General features: G+C 41.3%; 1 long non-coding RNA gene across 1 annotated transcript; it reads left to right on the top strand.

Annotated features, from left to right (window-relative positions):
- The first annotated feature begins 2,776 nt into the window (after positions 1-2,776).
- On the top strand, positions 2,777-10,904 carry LOC146433144 (uncharacterized). Its single transcript, XR_014853936.1, has 3 exons — positions 2,777-2,910; positions 9,087-9,260; positions 10,708-10,904. It is a non-coding gene; the product is annotated as an uncharacterized LOC146433144 (long non-coding RNA).
- The last annotated feature ends 15,861 nt before the right edge of the window (positions 10,905-26,765 follow it).

A 26,765-nucleotide genomic window follows, 5' to 3' on the forward strand; every position in this document is an offset into this window, starting at 1 on the left:
TACTTTAGGGAGACAGTTTATCTCCAAGCTTTGGCAATTAGACTGCCTCATGTCTGTGTAAATAAATCAGTCACACTACAGATGTTAGTGAAATATAGTCACTTGGAGGCTTGAGTTCTCTTTAGGTTGAAGGGCAAAACACTCCAGAGAAGAGATCAGCTGAATAGGGAGATCAGGGTTATGGGAGAAACTTCCTAAATGATGAGCAGCCAAATTACTCTGAAGGTTGTCAATCACGTTTTGCTTCCTTTGATACAAATGCATGTTTATTTTTAGTCTCTTTAGGCCTTGCTAGCACTGGGCAGGAGGGCCCATGTGCAGCAGAGCTCTCAGCTGCCATGGTGGAAACTGGGACATCTCAGCCCTTCTCATAATTTGTCCCTAGACTGGGACAAGGTGGTGGCCATCCCGAAAAATAAGCCAGAAAATAAGAAGGCACCTGACCTTCCAGGAAAATGCTTCTGCAAGTGTTTCAGTATTTAATAAAGAGTGTCTGATGTGCTCAGCTGCACACACAGACACACATACATAAATATGACTCTTCTAGATTTGAGTCTACTCTTACCAAAATGAAAATCATTTAATTGATGTCTGTGGCATTACACCTGGTTTCTAGAAATGCTGAGTGGGGCTCTCTGCACAGGTCTATAAAGTGCTCTTTAATACATATATCGGATAAATCACATGTAATTATATTGATGTAATGTCTCTCCTTCCCTTTTATGATCAAGTAATACAAAAACCCCTTCTAACTCCTTACATCTTTTATTGTTTTATTTTATAAATCTAAAGAAAAAGTGGCTCATAACAGTCTTTACAAACAAGCTGCATCTGTTTAATATTAAAGTGAAAAAAATAATAATAGAACCATTACTTTGGAGTATCCAAATAACCTGAGGAAAAATAGCATCCATCTGGCTGTTGGTATAACTGTTTTTCACATCAGTTGGAGGTTTCTGGGATTGCAAGATTCAACACTTATCTTTAAGTAGAGTGAGTTTCTAAAGATGTAGCATCCAGAAACTTGTGAGTAATCTGTCCGCTTAGAAGTACAATATTGTGTTACCAGATCTGCTGAGCAAAAGCACAATAAAGTTAATCCTCTGGTTCTGGAAAAGCTGTAGGCATTGCAATGGCAGATGTGCTGAAACAGAAGTGTTTACATTTGTTAGAGCATGTGAAGCAGCAGCTCTGCCAGCTCACAAGTATTTGAATTTCCTGCAAACTTTTACCTAAGGGCTATCGTGGGGAAGGAAAAGAGCTCAGGAGGAGTCTCTGCACCCTGTTGGCAGACTGGCAAACCTCTTCTGGTGAATTGGTTGGCATGCACCTGCATTTTCTCATTGAACTTATTCACTGTGAATGGAGTCATTATGGCATTAAAGTGCTTTTGGTATACGGGGTACAGTATTACCAAGATCAATACTCTGTTATATTTAATGTATTTTCCACTTCTTCCTTCTTACTATGCCATATGGAAAGGAATAAAAATGTAAGGTCAATCATTTTGTACTGTGGAGGTGTGACATGACTCTGGTTTGGCCAGAGCTTTGAGATGGAGCTGCCTTCTAGACCTTTGCCAACAGTGAGCTCCCCAGAGAAGTCTGTCTGTCTTTAAACTCACAAAGCCAGGTTGTGCAGAGCACAAACAAGATGGGTAATCTTTTGATGAGATGACACACAAGGTAGCTAGGAACTAAAATCATAATGAGTAATTTATAGCATTTCCCCTGCCTACAAAATCCTTGCTGTCTGGTCCTTGCTTCCATGTAAGAATTGACTTGGGGACTTTGGATTGCAGTTAATTCTCTCCAAGCTACAGAAAATCCTTCCTCTGTCCCCTCTAATGCCTTTCTGGCTGCTGGCTGCCCTTTCCCACCATCATCGTGGGAGCTGCTGACTTCCAGCTCTGTGATATATCTGTCTTTCCCAGAAGAAGGCACAGTTTTCCCTTAGCAAGAATGAGTTTTTGACTGGCCACTTTTCAGGGTCTAATTATGTTGAGTTATAAAAAAGATGGTGGTGCAAGAGGTCACAGTAGCACTTAAAAGAGTTTGTGCTGGGGACTTCAAAATATCAAGTTTCTGTCCCTTCCCTTGGAAGATTTTAGTTGAAATCTCAAAGGCAATCAAAACACAAATGGAAATGGACTCCCGAAAGAGTGAAGAATTTTGACCTCACCAGCAAAGTAGCCACAAGAGACCTGGGAACAGACCACAGCTCCATTGGTTCCCTTTCTATTTTACATTCCCTACAAACACAGTCAGACACGTTCAGTTTGCTCTTTGGATGACCTGAACTCACCTCCGTGGTCTTCCCACTAAAAATATCCTAGCTTTTTATCCAATGCATTGACAATTCTCTTCTTCCAGAGAAAAAGTCATTATGAGGAATGTCAGCAAAGCAGAGGGAGTCCCAGAGGGCCAGTATAAAAAGTAAAGACCAGAAGCCCCTGAACAGCACTCACTGTTGGACAGGGAATGGCAGCAGCTGGAACAAAAGAAAGAAGAGTTTTTCTGACATAACAGTGTTATTTTTTCTGTTGTCACAGCTGAGCATCAGCACAGGGCTTTGTCAAGAGCCAGAGTACCACTGAACTAACTCCTGTATAAATACAGATTAAGAGGCCAGTCATTGCCCTGGACCATTTACAAAGTGTGTAAGAGACGAGATAGAAGGAGGTACAAAGAAACAGCCAAACCCCATTGATGACTTTAATAAACAATAATCATAGAAACATAAATTTAAAATTTTGGTCTGATTTTTTTGTAGGTAATTTGTCAGAAGAGTTTACATCAGCATTTTGAAGGAGGATAATGAGATTACTTGAAGTCACCACAGAGCTGCTCCCAGGAGATGAAGGCTAGAAAAGAACATAAACAGAACTGAAAATCAAGCAAGCAGGTGTGGGTAAGTGTTCACTGCATGGGTGGATTGCAAGGGGGTGCTCATGTCTAGGGGGTTCCCCATGATGCAGGAGGTCAAAATGAGTTTGTGAGTAAAGGCAAAATCTTGCATCAGCTGATAAAAAAGGGAAATATAGTTGTGGGGCACCTAAGAAGGAAATTGGCTAACAAAAAAATATTCTTTGCAGCAGCATTTTGCATGGATGGATGGCAGGAAATAGGTTGAAACTGCGCTCATCAAAACCAGAAACAAAAAGGAAATTGCAGCATCAGCACAAAATATAATGAGTACAGGAGCTTTGTATAATACGAGAGAACTGGTAAAGTTTTAATAGAGCTGAAGCATGAGGATCTAGAGAGGCTTGGGTCAGAAATCATATCCAGCTCATAAGTTTGGGCGACAGGTAGGAAGAAGATTCTTCAGGGTGGTTCAGACTAATTCAGAAAAACTCCTTGTTGACACCTTAACTAACTCTCCAAACAGGCTTTAAGGCTCTTGTTTACCATATGTATTTGCTGTGCTGGGTGGTAGCAAGATGTCCATTGCAAAGTCTGAAGAGAAATGGAGGTAATTTGGAATAGAATGGTTACTGTGATATTTCTGTAAAGGACTACATTTTCAGGTCAGGTGTAAAGAGACATGAGAAAATGATCACAACAGAACTTGTGGAACTTCTACAGGAGAAAAAAGCAGATGAAGAAAATATTTCATAGACAGTTACAGAAGCTGAGGACGAGAAGCCATCAGGTTCCTCATTCTCAAGTAGTAGATACCTGGCAAATCAGAAAGAAAAATGATTAGGTGTTGGTTCTAAAGTCAACAAGAACCTGAAAGAGATTTTGCAAGAGGAACAAACATTTAAAAAGTCAAATTCCAAAGGGCCTGGAATAAAAGTAAAACAGAAGACTAATATAAACTCCAGGCAGTGATTTCGATTTTGTGTTCACTATTTGCATAGGAGTGGAAGGGATCTTGTAGGTTACTAAGACCATTCCTCTGCTGCTGTTAGCAACTGTAGTCCACAAATTTATTAAGCTTCACAAAACAACAGATTTTTTTCTTCCTAGTTTTAGTGGAAATGTGATGCAGAACTTCGGTCTTCTGATAATCAGATACTTAAATTTATGCCCTGAATTTATTCATTGCTCATTAGTAATCATTTGTTCTTGTGTCATCATTGTCCATTTGCTTAAGTATCTTTTCTCTCGCTTTAGTGCCTAACCTGAATGTATTTATAGAGAGCAGTTATATTCACTCTCAGCATGAATGAGCTTAGAGATGAAAGGGAGAAGGAAGCAAACATGTTGCTTCAGCCTGGACCAGCTGGAATCTCTTTGTTCAGACTCATGTAAAGTGTTTTGCAGCAGCTGAATCTGGAAGCAGCATTTGTGCAGCTCATAGAAATATGATACAGATCTCTCCACCTCACCTCACAGCCAGATGAGATGGTAATGGACATAACAAACCAGGGATGTTGTCTAAATATCCATGGGTTCTATGGACCTGAGAACATCAAAACTACAGTTCAGGTTAGCTGGAGAATAACCATCTGCTTTTGACTGATGTAAACACCCATGGTAAGCCACTGTAAACATTTCCCACCATTATCACTTATATTTTTCTAGTGTTGGGTTAGGTTTGTAACAGGATATCACTACCTGTGTGGTTTATTTTGAAGAGTTGTTGTCTGCTGTAGACTCTGGAGTCAGTTCAGTCACTCTGAAGTCTGTTCTTTCCTAGCATTTGTGTAAGGCTGAATCCCAGAGCTCTTCACACTCAGCATAATCAGACAAGAGCAGGGATTGCACATCAAAGAGCAGGATTGCCCATCTTTCAGACTTTGTGTACAAATTTCTAACACAAAATACATTGAATAATTCAGTCATAACATTCTCCACCATAGCATGAATTCAGGTAAGTGTCTTAAAAGAGAAATACTGCAGGGAAAGTCAAGCAATGAATTAATCTTTTGCTTGGTGACATCTCACTGCCAGCATCAGCAAGCACAGCTGAACACCAATACTATGAACTCTTGGATACTTTAAATATGTGATTGTACCTCATTCCTGTGGATGTACATTTTAATTGCCTAAAAGCATTTTGTTGTGAATCAGTTTTTAAAACACATTTTATCTAGGAAGGGCTTTTAGATCTGAAACTGTTTATTCCTTTGTATGTGTGTTTGCACTTGCCATCATTCATGTTGAAAAGTATGATTTTTTTCCAGTCAAAATATTCTTGGGATTACATTGACTGCAAAAGCAATGGGAAGTTAAGGGCCTTTAATTCTGCAGAAGTTGCACCATGTAAATTAAAATCAAGAAATATAACAAAATGCTGGCCATTGCACCTGCAGTTAGTTACTCTGTGAAATAATGCATCTCATCAGCTCTTTTCTTCTGGAAAGTAGTGTTTTAGCTTGGCTTACAGCTAAACTCAGCCCTCTCCTTGTAACTGACCCTTGTGCATCCTCATGCAAGGGCAGGATTTGTACAAATTTGAGCTCTTTTCACAGTTCAGTACAAACCATTCTGTCTTTCCCAAGGGAGACAGAAATACAAGAGCAGCACAGGTCAGGGTTGTGGTGAGCTACATTGGAAGCTTGTGCAATAGCTGATTTAAGTGTAAGATTCTTACAGCATTTTCAGAGAGGAAGAAAAACAGTGTGGTTGTCCATGGTGTTTCTCAAAGGAGCTCTGCATTAAGATTCTGGAGATAGGTTTGAGTTCACCTGGTCCTGTGCCCTGCTCTTGCCTGATCAGGGAGGGAAGGCCCTATGGCAGAGGAGAAAAGGATATTGCAGTAAATAATCAGAAATCAATTTTGGCAGCCTACTCAGTGAAAAGGAATGAAAAAGCGGAGGTGGCAGGAGGGGTTTTTAAGGCTTTCAGGAAGGGTGGAGGTTTGCTCCAGCAGCAAAACACAGAGAGAACTGAAACAACAAGGACAAATGCACTGTGTGGAAAAAGCCTGTTGGATACTTGTCTTTGCACAACTGTTCATCAAGAAAAGAGCTTAAACCAACGAGTTGTGCAATAAAACTCCAGTTTGCTGGCAGCGCCCTCATCTGTCTCCTAAAAATATTTGACACACTGGCCCAGGTGCAGATTTAAAAAAAAAAGTAATAGTCAGCCGACTGAAATCAGAAAAATGTGGTGACCAGGCACAGAAGGATGTACTCATGTGCTTTAGAAGCAGATACTACAGTAAAGGTGCCTGCATCTCCCACAGGGAGAAAGAATTGGACATATAAAAGCATTGTCCCGAGTCAGATTTGACCCACAGACCACCAGCTGGACTCTATGGCTAAATAAATGTCTCTGTAGGAAAATTTTAAATTCAGAGACATTTTAAAATGAAAAAATAAAATGTTTGTCTTCAGGCTATGTCAGGGTGTTTGGGAAGGACCAAAGCAGACAAAAAATTGGAAAACTGTGATATCAAAACTGAGTATCTTTTTATCAAGATTTTTTACAAAAAAAGCCCAGCCAAACAAACCACACTAAAAAAAACTCTTACTCGAGCTGTTGGAACCAGTACCAACTTCAATTCCTACAAAAACCTTTCTTTTCAACAAACAAAACCCTACTGCTGTGAGAAGATTCACCAGGATGATTCTCTTGCTCTAAAAACATGAAATGCCCAACATACCCAAGAAAAGATCCAATCTCTCAAGAGCTCCAAATCCAGCCAGGAAAAAGGTAAATCTGCCCTGAGAAGCCTGGGCACTTCTCTAATGTCACTGGCTGACTGAAGAGCATCCCCAACCCTACAGTGGTGATCAGCAGTGTCAAACTCTCCAACTGGTGTGAAACTTTATCTCCTTGAGACCTGCCATCCTTTAGGCAGCTCTATCTAGGTGCTGGCAGAGAGAAGTCATGGTCCAGATCAGGGACTGCTGTGCTAAATACTGTATAAAGATACCACAAAAAGGCATGTGGCAGCAATGGCACATTGTTGTGGGATTTCTTTTTGTTTTAATTGGAAAAGAAAAACCCTGCAGTTATCCGATGCTCTAGGTCTATGTACAAAGCACATTTAAAAATACAATGGGCATTCAAATGGGAACATTATTAATTAAAAGCCTCCACGTACTGTACAAATGAAACATTCTTCTCTCTACCTACTCAAGTCATTCATTCAGAAAAATCCTGGGAAAATAGTTAGGCTTTGCAATGTGCCCCATAGGTCAATGTATTCAGACTCCAACAGACCAAGTGGGAGGAGTGAGTTCCAGAAGAGCAAAATCTTCACTGCAAACTCCCTCTCAAAGGGAGCATATTCAGCAATGAGCACGCTCACAGGAAAATGGCTCTAGCTCTTTACCCAGCTCCAGTTTTAAATGAGTCCTTTAATATATGTGTGTCCAACCAAGGAAGAGATGCTGACCTATGCTCCTGCCTGGAGCACAGCAGTGGGAAGGACTTTGAAGCCCTGTAGGGTTTCAGACCCATAGCTTGCCTGCCTTATTTTTTTTCTTCTACTGATGTCCTAAAGGTATCGATTTATACTATATATTTATATTTATACCACAACAACCTCTTTTCTCTGTGCCCAGCTACCCCATGTCCACTTTTTTTAAAAACAGAACACTCTGTCCTTGAGCATTAAACTGTCCCTGGGCAACTCACTGACAGGATGTTCCAGAACATATCCATAAGTGCTGGTCTCACAACTATTTACTTTTACTACAGTCCCATATCAAAAATCCTATTTTAGTATAGGGATGGGTCAAAGTCTGTCTGCTGAAGCCAGAGCCAAACTTCCCTGGTGCTTTAAAGTTTGGTGTTGTATTTCAGATCCATCCCGTAAATCAGACTGGCTTTCAGTGTCCAGATCAGAACAATCCCTATCTTATTTGCTTGCTGGCTGCAAAACAGTAGGAAGATTGTCAATACCCTGCTCAGGCTCTAATTAAAAATCCAAACTCAAATTTAATATTTCAAACATTATTTAAAATATGTTAAGATAGTCAGTCTATTGCTGTTGCTCATTACTCTGTCGAAACCTAATATTAGTAACAGCATGTACAGAGGACCTGGAGCATGAATTAATAATGAGGTGCTTGTGCTGGAAAACATGTGAGAGCCTGGTTCCCCGAGCTGGCAGGCGTCCGGCAGGGAGTGCTTTGCTCTTCTCTACACACTGATCAAATCGTCTGCTCAACAAAATCATTGGGAAGGAAAGCATTTCTGATTAGTTTGCTTCTTCTGATGACCATTTTCCAAAAACTTTTCCCAAAGGTGACAGGCCATCAGAAATGAAGGGGGGCACACTGGGGGAAACTCTTTAGCCCAGTGGCACTGTGCTATGGATCAAACAGCAGCACTGGTATTTGAGTGTCATTCTCCAGTGGGGGAGGACCCCCCATGCCCTCAGCCTGCCCTCCCCCTGGTTCATGAAGTCTCTGCTTGAGGCTTTTGAGGTGAGATTTAATCATCTCTTTCCCTCTTTCTCCTTGTCCTAACAGAAAACAAATCTGAGTAAGAACATAGAGTGTGTGGCTCGTTAGTGCCCTTGGCCCAGAGCAAAGGTGTTGGAGGTGTTTGCAGGTTTTCTGCAGATATGAGCAAGGACTTAGCAAGTCAGTGAGCTCCTCAGGTGATGCCAGAATCAGGAAAGATGTCCAAGCTTGAAAATATCTGCATCACTTGTAGTATGCAATACACATACATTTATATATAATGTACATGTGTCTACAATACCTGCATATAAAAAATATCATACTCATGTAAGCTGTATTTTAGCCAGATCAGTGATGTGGTATAGAGATGAGGTGTAAGTATTTGTACATGCATTCCCTTCTTATGCATGCTTTACAGGAAACTGGCTTTCACCTGTCCTCCCAGTGCCCTATGCTGACCTCCTCTGCCCATGCCCCTCTCTCATGAGGGTGAGCCTAGAGACCTTTTTATTTCCTCTGTGCATAGAGAAATGTCGTCAGCATTTGCAGAAAACAAACAGTCATTGCCAAAGGTGTTTGTGCCCTGAATTTTAGCTGCACCCTGGCCTTACACACATTTTCCCTTAAAGTTGAATACGTTAGCCACAGCACAGCATTCAGTTCTGTACCTACTGCCTTGCTCTCACCCAGTAAATTAAAAGGTGTGAAGGGGATGGGAATTTTCCAGAATGAATGAGGGAAATTATTACATAATTTTGTGTAATTTTTGGTGCAGGAAACAATTTTCTCAGTGCACCTGTTGAGGGGAGAAACAAGGCTCCTTCAACCATCAATCTGTGGGACCTCAGAGCTCAGCCTGAAAGCAAAGGTGAAACAAAATACGAAAATTGCAGTGCAGCAGAAGAGGAGTCAGCTATCTGTGGGCCTCTGCTGAAATCCCATCTTTCGGGTAGGGTTTCTTGTGCATTTTCGTGTTTTGGTCACCTGACAGTAGCTCTCTGGCCTAATTGGTTTCCTAGTTAACAGACTAAGTAATGATGTAACCAGAGTGTGTGGGAACCAGACCTGTGTGACAGATACAAATTTTCCCAGCCATACTAATTTTGCCTGCTTACCTGGTTCTGCTGTTGGTTATCTGGAAACCTGAACTACTTAAAGGATATAATGAGCCCAGCAAGGTTGAGACACAGCTTAGTCATTTAACATAAAATTATCTCCTGCTGCAAAACGTATTAACTTGTGAAGTCCAATTATTTTTGTTACTAAACAACACTGTGTTTTAAGAGATATGGCTGTGTCTACAGCTTTTATTTACTTTTTCTGTGGTTAGCTGAAGTGAGAATTAGTTGTCTTTAGCCTAAAGGAGCAGATCAGCTCTGTTCAGTCACAAGCCTGTCTCGATAACCACTTTCTCCTCTTGACTGTGTGCTGTCCCCAGGCACTCTCCCACAGTGTCACTCGTTTGTGCTTCTGACTTTTGTAGCTGAATATTGTTGCTATTGCCTGTATGACAATGCAAGGGTTTCAGAAAGGCTCCAGCTAAGATCAGGGTCCTGTTAAACTGGGCACTATGTAAACATATAATGAGAAACAGTCCTCTAAATGCAAAGTGGTTGAAATCAAATATGTCTGACAGAGGTGGTGGTCGTGGATAGGAAAGTTTTGCAGCCTCAGAGCTGAGCATCTGAGGCAGTAATTTTTAAAGATATCAGCATAAGAAATAGGCTCATGCAAAATAATCAAATTGGGAAGGGGAAGCGAGAAGAAAAGGGAACGCCTGGCATGGAGGAGGTCTGATCAGCTTCCTTCTCCACATGGTGGGAAAAGAATGAAGGTCTCTAGATTCCTTTCTGCTGTAATATAAATTCCCAGTAAAGCACATGTAGCTCATATTGTTCTGAAGCAAAATGCAGCTAGTATGGCAGTGTCTGATATTTTTTAACAGAGTGGAAGAAAGTTTTATGTTTGTTAGTGTGCATCTGGCTGTTCCTTCACTTTGCACTCACACACACATTTGATAAATGGAAGTAACTGAGAGCAGAAGCAAGACACTGGACTCTTAAGGCAATATGAAACTGGTTTGTGTTTTTCTTAAAAATAGGACCCTTAAATGTGATGACAGAAATCATGAAAGTAGCAGGGCTTTGCATACATTGACGTGGTTAATCCAGTCAGTAAAAGTAATGTTAAAGAAAGGACATCTCAGAGTGTTTCAGCATCTTTCTATCCAAAGTTTATACGATGCCTAACACGTATGCAATGGATCTGAGGCCTGACATTTATTTAAACTCTTTGGGAGCAATATCAAACATTAATGGGGATTAGTGTTAGAACTGGTGTAAACATAGCAAACAATCTGCTGTAAGTGTATGCTCACATTTCCATATGTTATGTAGGTAAGCAGAGCCACCGCAGAGGAAAGCAACCCGGCAATGTAGTTCTCAACTAACGACCTCTAGGATCAGCAGACACTAGCAGGGCACAACTATCTCATGATATCACTATCTACACACTCATAAAGTGCTCTGTCTAGAGCTGCAATTTAGTTTTGCAAAAGGTAAGAAAGATTTAAAGAGATGCAATTCCATTGTGCAAACCCACTAAAAAACAGATTAAAATGATTTAGTACTTCCAGGTGCACTGTAATTCTTGGCAGGAAAAGCTAATTCCAGGTGTGTAACTTCAAAAAAAAAAAAAAAACTAACCAAAAATCCAACCCTCTTGTCAAACCTGGATAAAAACATCAAGTTAAAAAAACAGAAGCTAAACTAGGAACAAAGTCCAAAGTACAACAGCGGAAAGACAGCCTCTCCATTGAAGAAATTATTGCATATAAGTGAATCTCCCTATTACTTGAGTAAACATAGCTTGATTCTGGGCAATATTTCAAAAGAGATAAAGCTTTGGCATGCATGAGCACATAGAAAGATGACATGTTCACAGTGGGAGGTATGAGGTGGGGTTTCCAGTAGTGCCAAAATTTATCTCACACATACATGCCTAGGGCCAGATCCAAAGCTGCTGAAGTAAAGAGCAAATCTTTCCACTGTCTTCAACTGGTTTTGTATTCAGTACTGACTCTCAATAGGAGAAAGTGGGAGAAAATACATTTGTTTCCTTATTTACAGCCAAATCATTTACACATTTTTCCTTCTCCTTTTAAACCTGGGGAACTCTTTTCGTTAACTTCCTCAGGGGCAGGTCCTTAATCAATGGATCAAAATATAAACTGTACCACAAAATGGAAAATACTATCATACCAGCTAAAGTTATTTGCTTCACTAACACATGTGGTAAGGGATATTATTATTCCTTAATAGAATACACATTGATTCATTTGGCACTTTTTTTTAAAAAGAGTCTTTATTTATACGATGTGTTTATGGACAAATATGCATTGAATGCTTTTTAAGTCATATTATGGTTTGGTTCTATTTCCACATGTTCAGATGAAATGACCATTACTGGGCCTAGAAACCAGCAACACTAATGGAAGTTCTTAAGACTCGGTGCCAGTTTTATATCCTGCAGGGGTAGTTGCCACTATATTAATATCCTGCAGGTCAAGTTATTAAAAAAAAAAAAATCCTCAAGATATTTGCAGGCTCTATGCAATTCAATACAGTGTCACCCTTAGCATGTACCAGTTTTGCATGTGAATTAAGAGCCAGGGATCAGACCTCCAGGTACCAGATCAGACCTCCAGGTAAGTAGATTTAGCAGAAATCCATGGCCACACAGAAAGAAAATTAACATGGCAACCTTGTCTCCCTAAGGTCCATGTGAAAACTCTTTAGGAATCACCATTCTTGCTCTGAAAACAAGAATGGTTGGGAAATCTGGGTCCTCTGCTGCTGTGGTTAGGGGCTGCGTGCAAAGTGCTGCATTCAGCTGCTTTTGCTCCTGTGATCCAACGATTTTTCTTTTGCTGCAACCTCAATTCAACAAAAAGAGGGTAGAGAAATCCGATCCTTTCCCAGTCACTCCCTGAGTTTCAGTGCTGCTGCCACCCGTGGGAGCCCAGGCAGGGTCGTGCCCGTGCTGGCACTGTGGCATTTCCGCGAGGTGAGAATGACACACGGAATTACGGAAACCTTTCCGCCTTTGCCTTGGCACTGCTGGGCTGGGTGGCTCTTTCTTGTGGCAGAGGAGCAGCAAGGTGTGACTGTGCACAGGGCCAGGCAATTAACAGCCCAGCTGTGATTGCACAGGGCTTTCTGGGGCCTCTCCTGCTCCCACACAGAGCTATGTGCTTGGAGGGCAGGGGAGAGGAGGGCACTTTTCATTTCATTTCTCCTCTCGCTGCTGAGATTGCACGAAGTCAGTACAGAGATCCTTATCTCAAGGCAGAAAGGAAAGTGACATCACTTTTGTCACTGTTTGAGTGCTCTGTGATATCTAGTTCAGATGGCATTGCTGTCAGTTAGAGGTGTTGATTCTGTCCAGACTCCAGCATTATGGTCCCAAGTGGAGTTAAAGATGTACCAGACCCAGCATAAAGCAATACTGCTTTGGATAAACTTGGATTAACATTGGATAAACTTGTTTTCCAATGAAAAACACTCAGGAGAGCTTTAATTTTTACCAATCATTACAGACTCTCCAGACTATTAAGGCTGCATAAATATTAAAGGCTCGTTATTTACATTAGAACCATTATCTTTATAGATATTGGTGCCTGTTAAGTGATTCATAATGCATAATTCATTCAACCAATCCTGCCCTTTTCTCTGTTTATTATTCATCTGCAAATAGACTTTGATTTTTACAAATTTGTTCATTATTCATATTATTCCAGACTCTCTACACAAACATATTTTAGTGGTCTCCTTTGCTCAAAACCCATTGTCTCCCACCATATTTTTATCAATTTGCTTCTGTTGTTGCTTTCAGAGTGTAATTGAACATTTAATAATAGACCTGAAACTCCCCCTGACTTTAATGAAGATTTACAGGATAGCTCTGGGGATTCATGACGATGCTTCTGCCGCTGCCACTGACAGGACACAGTCTGCAGTCATTCACACAGCAGGCTCTGCCTTTTATTCCCATTTGTTGGAAACACTAATCCATACAGTTCTGCAGCACGTGGCCAGGTTCTAAAGCCTGGGAAGTTCACTTGTGTGTTTATGTACAAAGCAAGTGTAGCAAGGCAGATTTCCCTGCAGCACAGCACAGTGTGGTTCAACGAGACAGCACCTGAATGGGATTTCAGATAGCTGGTTCAGCTCTCCAGCCAACCATTTCCATGCAGTGTTGCCTCTCCATGTGCCTCAGTTTTCTCTTTTGCAGATTGGTATGAGGGTTGCTTGAGGAAGATCATGCTTTGCAGAGATCAGAAGGAGTAAAAAGTGCTCCTGGCATCTAACTTTAGGCACAGATATCAACTTGCTTCCCCTGAGATTCCTTAAAAGAGTTGTGAGAAGTTTCTCCACTGAATTCCATTTCTGGGGCTGCTGTTCTGAAACATCTCCAAGCTGATCCCTCACTCCCTGTTGCAGGATCCTGATAAACTCACCATTACATAGATTGGGTGAAGTGCCTGAAGAAATACTGCCAGGCTTCCAGAAGCAGAAAGTAATTCAGGAAATAAAGTATAATGTGTTTGTCTGCGATCCAAATACTTTGATCTGTAAGATAAGAATAGTTAACAAATAACAAAAAGCTCTTTTTGTTTTCAGTTCAGTTTGTCACTATTCACCGTTGGTTTATTTTGGATGCACTTCTGAGAAGTTGCTACCTGCACTATGACGAAAAAGAAATCAAAACCATACAGTAAAAAAACGAATTTGGTAGTAAGGAACTAATTTGTTATCTGCGTCTACAAATAAATGATTGTAACAATAGCAATAATTCAAATTGTTTAAAATGCTTGAAGAGAAATGAAATTCCAAAAGATTTTTAGAAATAAGCCCAAACTTTTTTATCATTTCAGAGTGAATTTTCAGGACCAAGGGGTTAAAATAAAACCATTTTTGTTTAAGTTTAGTTTGAAATACAGTTCTCAGTTTAGTTAGCAAAATAGACTTGTAACATTTTTCTGATTGCTTTCTTTATTCTAGTCTCAATATCTTTTATTTGATTTCTTCCCACTGGAGGAAAATTAAGAGAAGTTATGTTTATAAATACTGGAAGTTTCGAAATGGTGAGGGGGGGAAGAAGATTAAATTTGACTCAGAATCTTCTCCTTTCTTCCAGTTTTTCAGCTAGAAAAATTGACAAATGGCCCTGAATGAAACTGTCTTCTTCATTTCTAATATTTTTTCTCTTAAAAAATTGAAATATGATTGTTTTCTTCTCTCATGTTCTACATAGTCTCTGTTTTTTTGGGTTTTTTTTCTTTCCATGCAATGTCCTTGCACCTTGGACTGGTGTGTTACAGAGATGAAGGGTAGTTTAGACTTATTTCTGGAGATCAGAACCCAAACTCCACCCAAGCCCTGGAGGAGCAGCTGCAGCACTTCAGTGCATTGCAGTGCCTGGTATTGCAGTTCTGATCCGAGTTTAGACCATCCATGATCTCAGTCCACCACACTCAGCGGAAAATCTATGATTTTCTTCACATCTATCTCAAATTCAAGTGATAATGAGTTATAAAGAGAACCAGAGTCCATGGACTGTAACAACCTCCCGTCCTGGTCTGCTGATGAGCAGTGGAAGCATCAAAAGAGAGAAACTATAGCACTGCTCATTTCCGCCAGTCCTCATTTATCTTTCTGCTTTCTTCTTTCCCTTATACCATGAGTCATCCCAACATTTGATGCTTGGGGACTCCATATGTAATTTTGTTTCCCAGTCACTTTTGTGCCCTCCTCATGTAATGCATTCACACAAGCCCTGTGAGCACAGAGGAGCCCTGGCCAAAATGGCTCAGCTTCCTTCCCAGGGTGTCAGAGAGCCAGGAAGAAAGGTTTGTTCAAGGTCTTGGCTCCCTCTCCTGGCTGGCTCTGCAGCAACTTTAAATGAGATTTTAGCCCTTCAAAAATTGGTGTTTGCTTACTGCCAATGCACACTTGAAACAGGAGAGAAGAGCACCCTGATGATGAGATCCTGGTTTAAAAAAAAAATAAATTAGAAAGTTGGAAGCTAATCTCACTAAAAATATATTAATTAAAATCATCATGGTTTTTATACAGACTATTTGAAAATGTTTTATTCCTGCCAAGATTTCTTCAATACTACATATATAAGGGAAAGGGTCTTTTTAAAATTTTGTTTGTTTTTCTGGATTACCTGTATTTTCCTCCTGACCTGCAGGCTCTAGACTTCTACTTAATAAAGGTCCCAATACAAGCTGTGTGTTATCCTTACACAGTGGTAACATTCCCCCTACCTGCTAATTGCTTTATTTGTCCTTACTGCTTCCGTTCCCTCATCAACAAAGGCTTTAGCATAAAGGGCAATGAGGTAGAACATGACAAGGAGAGTGGGAGCCAGAAGAGTAAATACTTCTGTAATTACACAGTAGCCTGGAGTAGCTCCTCTCAAATCAATTATGTAGCCTGGATTGCCCAAAACTCTGAGGACAGAGCCCTTGTTTTAATTTGCCTATGGAGCTATGTGCTCCAATAATGGCCAAAATTCTTCCTTTGTTATGAATTGCCTTTTATCGGAATCCACATAATTCCTTCTTTATTTATTTTTCTTTAATTACTTTATTAATAGTACATTGTATTTAGTACAGCTACGAACTAATCATTGGAAATTGCTTCACAAACACTACCAAATGAATTTTCACCTTGTCTCGTTGAAAAGGTAGTGCCACGTCCATTTTTCAACAGGCAAAACTGAGGCAAAAGATTGTAACGGAAAGTGATTAGAAAAAGCAATTGGAAAATCATCCATAAAATCTTGACAAACTGTAGTTGCAAAGTAAATTGTCAGATAAGCAAAGAATTTAAGTTAGCAATCAAAACATTCATCCCAAACTCTATGCTTGCTGTGCACTCCTCAGATTTATCCTTCTTAGGAGTTTTTAGCAGGCATAAACCAAGATGGCATAAAGGCCAAGTATTGCCAGTGCCAAGAAGATTTCAGTAGCTTTGGAGACTTTATTTTGCTGTTGCTGAAGAGTTTACTAAACAGAATACTGCATGTAACAGGGACAGTACAGGATTAAGGAGAATGAGCATCCTCACTGTCAACTAATTTCACAACTCCTTGCAGGTCTCATCTTCCACAGGCTCTAGCTCGTTGTTACAGAAATCAGTGTCAGAACTTCCTTGGCACCAGTGATCAGGATTTGGCCCACATGATGGTCACTTCTTTCGTGTGTTTTTCATTTCTTCCTTCCCTGTGGGACACAGAACAGAAGCTGTGTCCGAATGCCTGTGGAAGTTTGGAACTAGGCAAAACTTTGCTTTTGATCCCTATTCTCTTCATAAATGAACTACCACGATATAATGAGCAGTCAGAGTCCTGGTTGTTTTATTGAAGCAGTGGCTTCAGCAATGCTCTGATGTAAGGAAGGAAATACTTTTGATTATACATTTAAAAAGGCATTACAGCCACTGCCTGAAAGGAGAAGCTTCCAGGAGGCAGAAGGGAGGCCAGTGAAGCTGTTCAGGTAACTGGTTCTTCAATAACAGGGGTGTGTGTGCAATAACAGAGGTAAAGGCCTGAAGTAAAAGTTTTGGCAAAATTTTGGTTAACTAAAACACTGAAAAATACATTTCATATTTCACCGTTTGATGCTTCCTTGATATTTCTAATTAACTGCAAGTAAATTTAGATTGAGAACATTTTCAGACTCCTAGCTAGAAAAGAGATGAACTCAATACCCATTCATGAAAAGTTTGTGATCATGTGTATTTTTCAGTGGAAAAGGTTTATCTGGAAAAAAGCATGTCTGGCTCTATTTGTAACCTTATCTGCATAACCTGTAATAGAATAACTATAGCTATAGAAAGACTTTTGTTCTTTTGGCACAGCTGATCAATTAGATGTGTAGGATGGAGTTACAAAAGCTCTTACAGTTTGCAGGAGTTGCTTTGCTCTTCATGGCTGTGTGAACAGCACGGTGCTAGAAATGATGTTACAAGGAGTGAATGATATTTTGAAAACTGAATTCTTCTTCTTTATGTCATGTAGCTAAAGCCCTCAATTGCCACTGGTTTCCCATAGGATTTTGATGCCACAGAAATTCACATGAAGGGTCAGTCCTTGCTTCAGTCTGTCTTGATGGCAGAAAATAAAGGCAGTGGTGTTATGACTGTTCACAGGGAGCTAAGGGTCAGGCTAATTTTTATTCTGGTTTGGGTTTGGGTGGGTTTTATTTTCAATCAGCTTTTTTAATTTATTTTTGTTTTTGATGCACTCACCATCACTATACCATCTTTTCATTAGCAACCCTCATTGGCCATAAGTAACTTACCCAAAATCTCTGAGGAGGTCTCTGGGAGAGCTGGGAACTGAACCTTTCATATCTTTAATGACAGTCAATGCACACTTCTAGATAGGGAATAGATGTAAACCTTCATTCAAAATCCATGTCAGGTTCAAAACCACCTTTTAAAATACAGCTGACCTGCTGTAGGATTATAATTTCAGGTGAAGCAAGCTAGAGCCAGAGCAGGTCCTTACTGAATAACCTGCTGTGTGCAAGGTGAAAGCAGCACAATTTCAAGGCTGCATACTCTTAGAAAGTCCAAGGATCCATGGAGAGTGACTAATCGACAGGGAATGAACCAGTACATCTTGCAAGATTTTCCTCTAGTCAAGTTGGGTGCCAGTAAAATTGTCGCAAGAGGCAAGAATGAAAAGTTTAATAATTTATTTATGCACAGAAGTCCAATAGCTGGAGTGCAGCCTTGCCAGTGGAGAGTCACCTCCTGTGCCCGAGCATCCAGCCATGTCAAGAGGCAGCACCTTTTCTTTTCTGTAACTCATTAAAATTACTGGAAAAATCCAAATGCATTATCATCCTGATATTAATTTGCCATGTTAGTCACTGCTGTAATGCCCAGACGGTCAAGAGAGCAGGGAATAATTGTCATTTGGAAAGAGACAGAATTACACAGTTAGATGGAAATCACCCCTTTAAGGATTTATAGGAAAACAATTGGTGCAGTATGGTGTCCAGCTACCTCTCCAGCTACTGCTAATGCATTTGTGAAGACATTAACACATTAAAGTTTGAGCTTGGCTCCCCCTTATCTTAGAACAGCCACCAAATAGCATTCTTGCAGTATTAACTTTCTGTCACTTCCAGCTCAAGATGTGACCTAGAGTAAAAGGCTTCCTATCGCCCCATCAGCTCCCTTAACTACTCCCTTTCAATGCATGTTAATTCTCTGCCTTCATTTCACAGTGCACAACTGGAAAAAAATTAGAGACTTGTAGTAATATTCTTCCAATTAAAAGAAAACATTTCTATTGTCAAAGTTAAAGCTAATAAAGCCAACTTCTGAAGTTTCTGGAAACTTCAGAAACACTCAGCCTTTCCACACAGGCTGCAGGCAGGTGCACTACCAGTATTTTCTCACTCATGTATCACAACATTCGCTAAGTTAACAAAGCAAAAGTGAAACAGTTCTCTATTTCTTTAAACATTTGGCTCTTTTTTGTAGCCATGTGCTACACTGATGTAACATCCCCCATCCTTTAAGGGCTCCCTCCCACCAAAACCAAGATCGATTTCTAGAACTTACAAACTCTTGTCATCCCCCCCAGCCCATCCTGACAGACAGGGGCTGTGTCATGATGACCAGAGGCTCGGGCAGCAGCTGGCAGCCCAGGCAGCTCTGCTTGTGCAGAGGGGGGCCACAGCTGGACAGGGAGAACTCCCCTTTCTGCTTTCCCAATCCTGCAGGCAGAGAGCAGACAGCACCTCCACTTCGTGCTGCTGCAGGAAAGGAGTTACACACCGCAGCCAAAGTGGCATCTTTTACTTGATGATTATGTTGGAGGTCACTTTTTATGTGTCTAAAATTAAGAATAATAAGCATAACAAAAGTGTTGATGAGAAATATATTAATATATTTCTGTGTGGCCAGTGTGACGCATGAAGATGCGCATTTGGGTTTTTAGATGACAGGCACAACTTTTTTGCTTTACCAGCACAAGCATCTCTCCAGCTCCTCGCACTTACAAGTACTTTTGCTCTGGGAGGTGGCAGGTAGGGCTCGGCAGGGAGCAGCTGCAGGCAGTGGAGATTTCCCTCAATCCATAGCTGGATCCAGAGGGCAAAAAACACGAGGGGGAAGAAGGGGCTGCAAGCAGCCTGAACGCTCTGGGAAACAGCACCTTTACCACTGGGAAAGCAGAGAAAGCTGAATAAACTAAGCCCTCCTTCATCCAAAATCTTTTACCTTTGAGGCCTGGGGGATTTTTGATGTTGGTTTGTTGTTTGTTGTTTTTTTTTTTAAGGGGGAAAAGGCTGAGGCTGGGGGGGGGGTGGTATGGAGAGCAAAAATGCTGACCTTAATTAATGGAAGGCCCACTAGAGCCGAAGGAAAGGGTTTGGCTCTCAAGGCATGGGCCTCCCCCTGAGCCTCTCCTGGGTGTAATGAGAGAGCTCAGCTTCATTACTGGCAGCTGAGGGGAAGGGTCACTGGGGCTGGATTTGCAGGGCCCTCATTGAGGGATCACTCCATGCTGAGAGAAGCTGGCCATGCTCTTGGACACCTGGTCATTAACATTGCTAATTAGCGGCCATTAATCAGGGCCCTGGGTTTTTTGTTGTGTGTCACCGGCTCAGAGGAACCAAGTGAATAAGAAGATTGTTTCATTACCTCCACAAGAGGTGGAATGAAAGCAGTTCCCATCAGCTCAAGATGAGCTGAATTAAGGGAAAGGTTAGACAACAATTTAAGATGAGCTGCCAAGGGGGAGCTGGGGGACCTGAGCTGTCCTCTGAGAGGAAAACCAGTCACCTACAATTAATGAAATCTTCCACAACCTCACTCTAATCACCGTGTGAGCTTCTCACAAAAAAAACCACCAAAAAAAACCCAAACCCTATCTTTCACATCGGAAGAACCCTAATTTATCTGTTTATGAAGTCCTAATCTTGGCAAGCTTTAATTCCATGGGATTTTGGCACCATATATACATATACATATACATATACATATACATATACATACACATACACATATACATATACATATACATATATACATATACATACACATACAAGAGTGTACATAAGTATACACTGACATAGTGTGAGTGTGTGTCTGTGATTGTTTCATATATTTACCTGAGTCAGCAAGGATGGTTTTCACACAGCCAGCCCCACTGGCAGGGGGTAAAGGTGGGGGGAGGGAGGGAGATTTTTGTCCTACAACAAAAATCTGTGTTAAAAAGTATCCAGATTTTATTTTAGATATTTATCTAAATATTTGAATTTTATATGCTGTGACTCTGAAAGCATTGAAGAGATCTGGTGGTTTTAAGAGGCAGAATAATTAAAAACTAGTTCTGTTTTAGTAGGTTAAAAATGACATGGGAAAAATGATAGTTATTGGCATACATAGGGAAAAGTAAAGAATTTAATTAGCCACCAGATTGTTAAAATGCAGTGTTCTCCTCCCATGCCCCATTGTCTAACTTTTGTGGAACAGGTGCCTAATTTTCCTAATGGGATACATTTTAATTGACAAAGTAGTTTGATTGCTTCACAGCAATTTTCAGTTCCTTGCTTACTTTTAATATAATAAACTCTTCTATTTTTTCAAACTCAGATGCCCTCTAGAAAATAATTAGAAGCAGGTTTTATCTGCCTGTCTTTTTTTATAAACCACTTTTTGATTTCTAAAACCAACTAACGAAAAGCTTGGTTTGTTCTGCTGATGTGTGTGAGCCAGTAACTTTTAGTCTTATGCACTGAGCATTTCAATCAAGTTGTTTGCATATCCATTCATTTCAGAAAGACTCTCAAAATGGATTACAAACATTTAATTGTAAGAGGAATAAAATAATTAAGGAAATACAAGTGGAAGTTAAAAATATGCCTAAGGATTCACAACAGTTATTGGATCATTCTCATCATGGGGCATAAATTCCTTCTTGTAGTTTCAAAGGACTTTATTCAACTAGGCACATTGCCTTTCCTAACAACAGAAAGTAAAACCGTGTTTCTTATGTATGTGATTCTCTTTGTAGAGCTGTGAGGTTGGTTAAAATGTCCATAAAACTAATCTTTGGAGCATTGCAGCTGGTCTGGAATTCTATAATATGATTTCTGGGACTTCATGGGAAAGTTGAAGGCTCAAGGGGAAATTACACAATGAACAGCTGAGAAAAAGTTGCATTCTGGCACAGAATCATGCAAATGGGGCACATTCTTCAGTTTTCTCATGACGGATTGTCTCTGAAACTACTGAGCCAAGTTGCTGAAATGCTAATGAAGGAGAAGCATCAATGAGCGGTGTCATCCTGGGGGCTTCTGAAGGGGACAGAGTAGGAGATGGAGGGAGGGGGCGAGGGGGAAGGAAGGAAGGAAGAAAAGGAGAATGAAAAGAAATGGAGCAGGAGTTTCAAATATTGGGGCTGGCCCCCTCTTAAAATTAAAAGGGGGGGGCGGTTGGTGTCAAATAGAGCTGTGATGAACTCTGGTGAAAACGTCCCTCTTGGCTTATAAAAATGAATAAAAGCACTTAAAAGCTAGAGAGTTTGCCTTTGACTGGGGGGAAGCAAGTATGAGCACTGCAAACACTGGGAGCCACCCTTCTGTTTGATACCTGAGATGGGTTTAGTCCCCAGGCTCCCCAATGATCAGCCTGGGGGAGGCACACAAAAGTTTGAGGGACACCAGTGCAGGCAGCATGGGTGACAAACAGGAGGAGCTGGAAGCCGTGGTGCAGCAGGAAAATGATGCCATAGTTGCCATCACGGAAGCACGGCAGCATGACTCGCACAGCTGGAGGGCTGCACTGCATGGCTACAAACTCTTCAGGAGGGACAGGCAAGGAAGGAGAGGCTGTGGGTAGCCATGTGTGTCAGGGAGTGGTTTGACTATCTAGAGCTTAATTATGGTGATGACAGAGTTGGTGTTTATGAATGACAATCAGCCAGTGTGCAGCTGGCCAAGAAAGCCAGTGGCACCTGGCTTGTGTCAGCAGTAGTGTGACCAGCAGGACCAGGGCAGTGACTGTCCCCTGTGCTGGGCACTGCTGAGGTCACACCTTGCAAGTTCTGTGTCCAGTTCTGGGCTCCTCACTCCAAGAATAACATTGAAGTGCTGCAGTGAGTGCAGAGCAGGGCAACAGAGCTGGTAAAGGGCTGGAGCACAAGTTCTGTGAGGAGCAGCTGATGGAGCTGGGGTTGTTTAGACTGGAGAAAAGGAGGCTCAGGGGGGACCTGCTCACTCTCTAAAACTCCCTGAAAGGAAGCTGGAGCCAGGTGGGGATTGGCCTCTTCTCCAAGGAACAAATGACAAGACAAGAAGAAATGGCTTCAAGTTGCACCAGAGAAGGTCTAGATTAGGTATTAGGAAATATTTCTTCACTGAAATGGTTGTCAAGCACCGCCCAGGGAAGTGGTGGAGTCACCATCCCTGGAGGTATTTAGAAGATGTGTAGAGGAAGTGCTTAGGGATGGGGTTTGGAGGAGGACATGGCAGTGCTGGATAATGGTTGGACTCAAAGATCTTTTTGCCACTTAATAATTTTTATGATTCTAAGAAGAACAGGATCTCATTACAAAAATGTGGGGGAATGGAGTAAGCCTTTTACTTGTCTCTAAAAATTGTTACTATTTGCAATTTTTTTAAAAGCCCTTTTATCTTGGCACAGAATTTGTGCACTTCTGTTTGTAAAGCAAAACAGTTTCTTTTCCCATAGACAGATGAGCTTTATAACCAGATACCCCAAAGCTCAGCTACCAAGGCTCCTTAAATATTTGGCTTACAAGTACTAGATCTTGAAGGACATTTATATTAAAAATATCCAGCAGGCTGCATTTTTCAGACTTTCAAAAATGTTCTGTTCTCTCTCAGACCCCAGTGTAAATGGCCAAAGCTCTCAGCAAGCTTGGTACTGATCTATTTTGAACATCTGGCTGGTGGTTGCTTCCTGTCAGTGTTCCTGGAGGAGCTGCTGGGTGGTGAGCATTTTAAAATATGGCTCTCAGCACTTCAGATGCAACACGTGTTATTCAAGCTTGTGGAAGAGCTGTGAAAAGCTGGCAGCCACAGAGGAGCAAAATCCAGTCATTTGCCCTTTGTCCTCATTGCTGGTGAGTACACAAAATTAGTAGGTGTCATAAGTGTTGTGTAGCCAGGAGGAAACCAAACTCCTGGTGTTTGGGTCAGTGTGAGGCAGGGCTGTGCAGTGGATGTGTCACTGGACCAGGGCTTTAAAGCCCTGGGTATTGACCTAATTTATAACCTCTGGCAAGTCCCTTAACCCGTTTTTGTTTCCTTTCCCACTTTTTTCCTTAATGTGTCTATTTAAATTTGCTGAAATTAAGATAACTATCTCTTCCTGTGACTTTTTATATTGCCTACCAGGTTGGGGCCCTAGTTCTACCTGGGTTTTTCGAGTGCTTCTCTAATACATACAGGGATAAAACCAGTATAGCTCAAGTGCACAAAATGGGAAAGCTCCCATATGAAATCTTTCAGACCAGTTTGGGAATGGCTATATTGGGCCCACAGCAGTCATGTGTGTTATTGTTGTCTGTAATTGTGCTTTAATGGACTGCTTTAATGGCGGTTTTTACTGCTTTCAAGCCTCAGCAATACTTACAGCCTTAGTTTCACAAGCAGCCTTTAAATTTGGTACAAGTATTTGCACATGCAAATCACTGGGTGGTGTCTGCCTGCCCACATACTGCTCTTATTTATGCTACAACTTATAGCATTATTATAGAGTCTCAGAGCTCTGGGCACAGAGAAGGACATGTGCAAGCACCAGTCTCCCTGATGCTACAGCAAAGCCAGAGACAACAGAGAGATGCAGGCAGACTGGGGACACCAGAGCTGTCCCCATGGCAGCAGGTTGAGGCTGGGATCAGCACCCCAGTGAGCGAGTTATTGCCCACCCTTTTGAGATGTTTGGTGGGACAATTTTTGCAGATTTTTCCTCCCAAGTGAGAGGCAAATCATCACAAAGACCACAGCAGACCAGGAGCTGGGTTGGCCATTTCATACTTAATGAGGGAGTGATAAGGGGACAAGGGACCAGCTATGGAGGAGACACTTAAAGCTCAGCTGGCATGTGAGGAAACCTCTTTGGGTAACTGACCCTGACACTGCAAGGGTAGGGGTGAAAGGAGGAGGGACAGGAACAACTCCTGCCTCATAAAGTCCACACAGACACACAACCCACAATGCTGTTAACCTGCGGGGAAAAGGCTGATGGCAGCACTAAGGTGTACACATTGGAATGCAGAGCCTTTCTTATTCCCACATGAATTTCAGTGACAGTAATTAATGTGATTATGGATGTCATACCTGCCTTGCAGGACTCATGAAGCCCCATCCAGATGAAGCCCTGTCCTTCTATGCAGTGGTGTCCCAAAATAACACAGGGGCATGTTTGCCTAAGGACCTCTACAACCTTCCCACCCCTGCAGACATCTCCAGGAGTTAGTACATCCCACCCTGCTCCCAGCCTGAGTACACTGCCCCTCACAGACCCTTGGCACCAAGGTGTGACTCTGCCAAACAAGACATTTACTCCTCCTTCATTGCTGGTCTTTCTGAAAGATCTTCCATACTCCTGCGGGTGACAAGGGACTTCTCACCTTCTGAAAATCTTGCTTGTACTGCTGCTGCCTATCACTGGTTCCCCAAGCTGGTGCCATAACTTCCTGATTTGCTGTGGAAGGATTGTTCTCACAGCCCATCTGCACCATTAAAAAAGCTGGTAAGTGCTGAGGTTAAAATATGAGCTGTTTTCTGTTGGGCGGCTATATAGTTCTGTAACTGCTGGAAAGTATGTGTGCATTGGGAGGAGCAGAAGAAAGAAAAGCTGGTTGGATTTTATTGCTTTGATTCCAATGAAAAATAGATTCTTCTATAAAAGCTAGAGGTTCTTTGGTGCTTAAGATTTACAATGTTCTACTAGCACTGAAACAGTAAACAAGTGAATTACAGCAAAGCAACCAGAGTGCAGGATAGGTGAGCACAGGACAAAGCAGGCCAGTATAAAAAAAAAGAAAAAGAAAAAGAAAAATCCATACATAAATAAACATGTCTGAAAGGGGGAATCTGAAAATACAGCAAAGGCCACAATCTAGGACCAAGGAGAAAGCTCCTATATTAGCATCCAAAGTTTTGATTTTCATAGCGAAAAAAAAATTAGCATTCTTTATCTCTCAAACAGAACTTTTCCAAAGTCTGTAGGTATAAATAAAAATTTTCACTTAAAGGGTCATCTCAAATGCTATATTGTACACAGCAGTGTGATTACAGTGAACAAGAATTAGGAGATCCTAAAACACGCTGACAGCCCCTAACATGCCTTATTGTGCTCCAGTGCTCCAGCTCATATGGTACAGTCAGGGGACCACACACAGTTCATAACAGTCATAATGGAAAATTGTACGGGCTGGTCTAGCTGGGCATAATTGGATGGGCAAGAAATTGAGTTTTCCAGCTTTCGGAGTTGTTTACTTGACCTGTTTTAATTTTAGTTGAGATGGAATAATACGTTTCTCCAGGAAATAGTCAGGAGTTGTCACTTTTTAGCCTAATAAATCTCATCTTCAGGAGTGTCTCTAAAAAGTTCACATTTCTAATGGCAAAGAATGCAAACTCTTTTGACCCTATAGATTAAATTCAGAGTAGTTGTATAACAGCATTTACACTGAACCAATTGAACTGCTTGAAAGTTAGCTCCTTGAAAGGAACCAACACAGTTTTTCTTCACGATATCACTTGACCTGCTCTCTCCCACTCTGCCAGCCTGCGATTTACTTCTTCTGACATATCCTTAATGCAATTCCTGGTGTGCCGGTGTCACCTTGAATTACGTTTATTTTGAAATCTTGTGGACATCCCCGTTGGCCCCCCAAGGGAAAACCACTTTTGGACTGACTGCTGAGAATTAGTATTGGACTGTGTTTACTTTGCTCCAAGTCCAGCAGCTCTTGGGGCTGAAATTTAAGAAGAGGCTACCAAGCCATTTTTAAAAACAAATGGGTTTTAAGCCATACAACTTTGTAGGCAACATACCAGAGGTGGCAGAGCTCAGAGTTATATTTTTACAGGCAAGTATCTGTTTATAAAACAATGTGATAAATAAGGGTTTGCACCAGCACAGTGTGTGTTTTGCTGGATTGTTGTTGTGGTGCCATTGGGTTCTGTCAACACTTTGCTGGCCTGTATATCTCAGCTGAAAGTTTTTGCTACAACAATTTTGGAGTGATTGAAAAAAGCCATAAAAAGGTGTGAAACTCAACATCCTGATATATGAGCCATGGTCCATGAGAAGAGCTGTGCCCAGAGGCACACATTGTGCCCCAATGCTTTGGGGTGTTCCTCATTGCCAGAAAGTCTTTGGCA

This window comes from Lichenostomus cassidix, chromosome 9, assembly GCF_008360975.1.
Source record: "Lichenostomus cassidix isolate B80296 chromosome 9, HeHo_3.0, whole genome shotgun sequence".
Lineage (NCBI taxonomy): Eukaryota > Metazoa > Chordata > Aves > Passeriformes > Meliphagidae > Lichenostomus > Lichenostomus cassidix.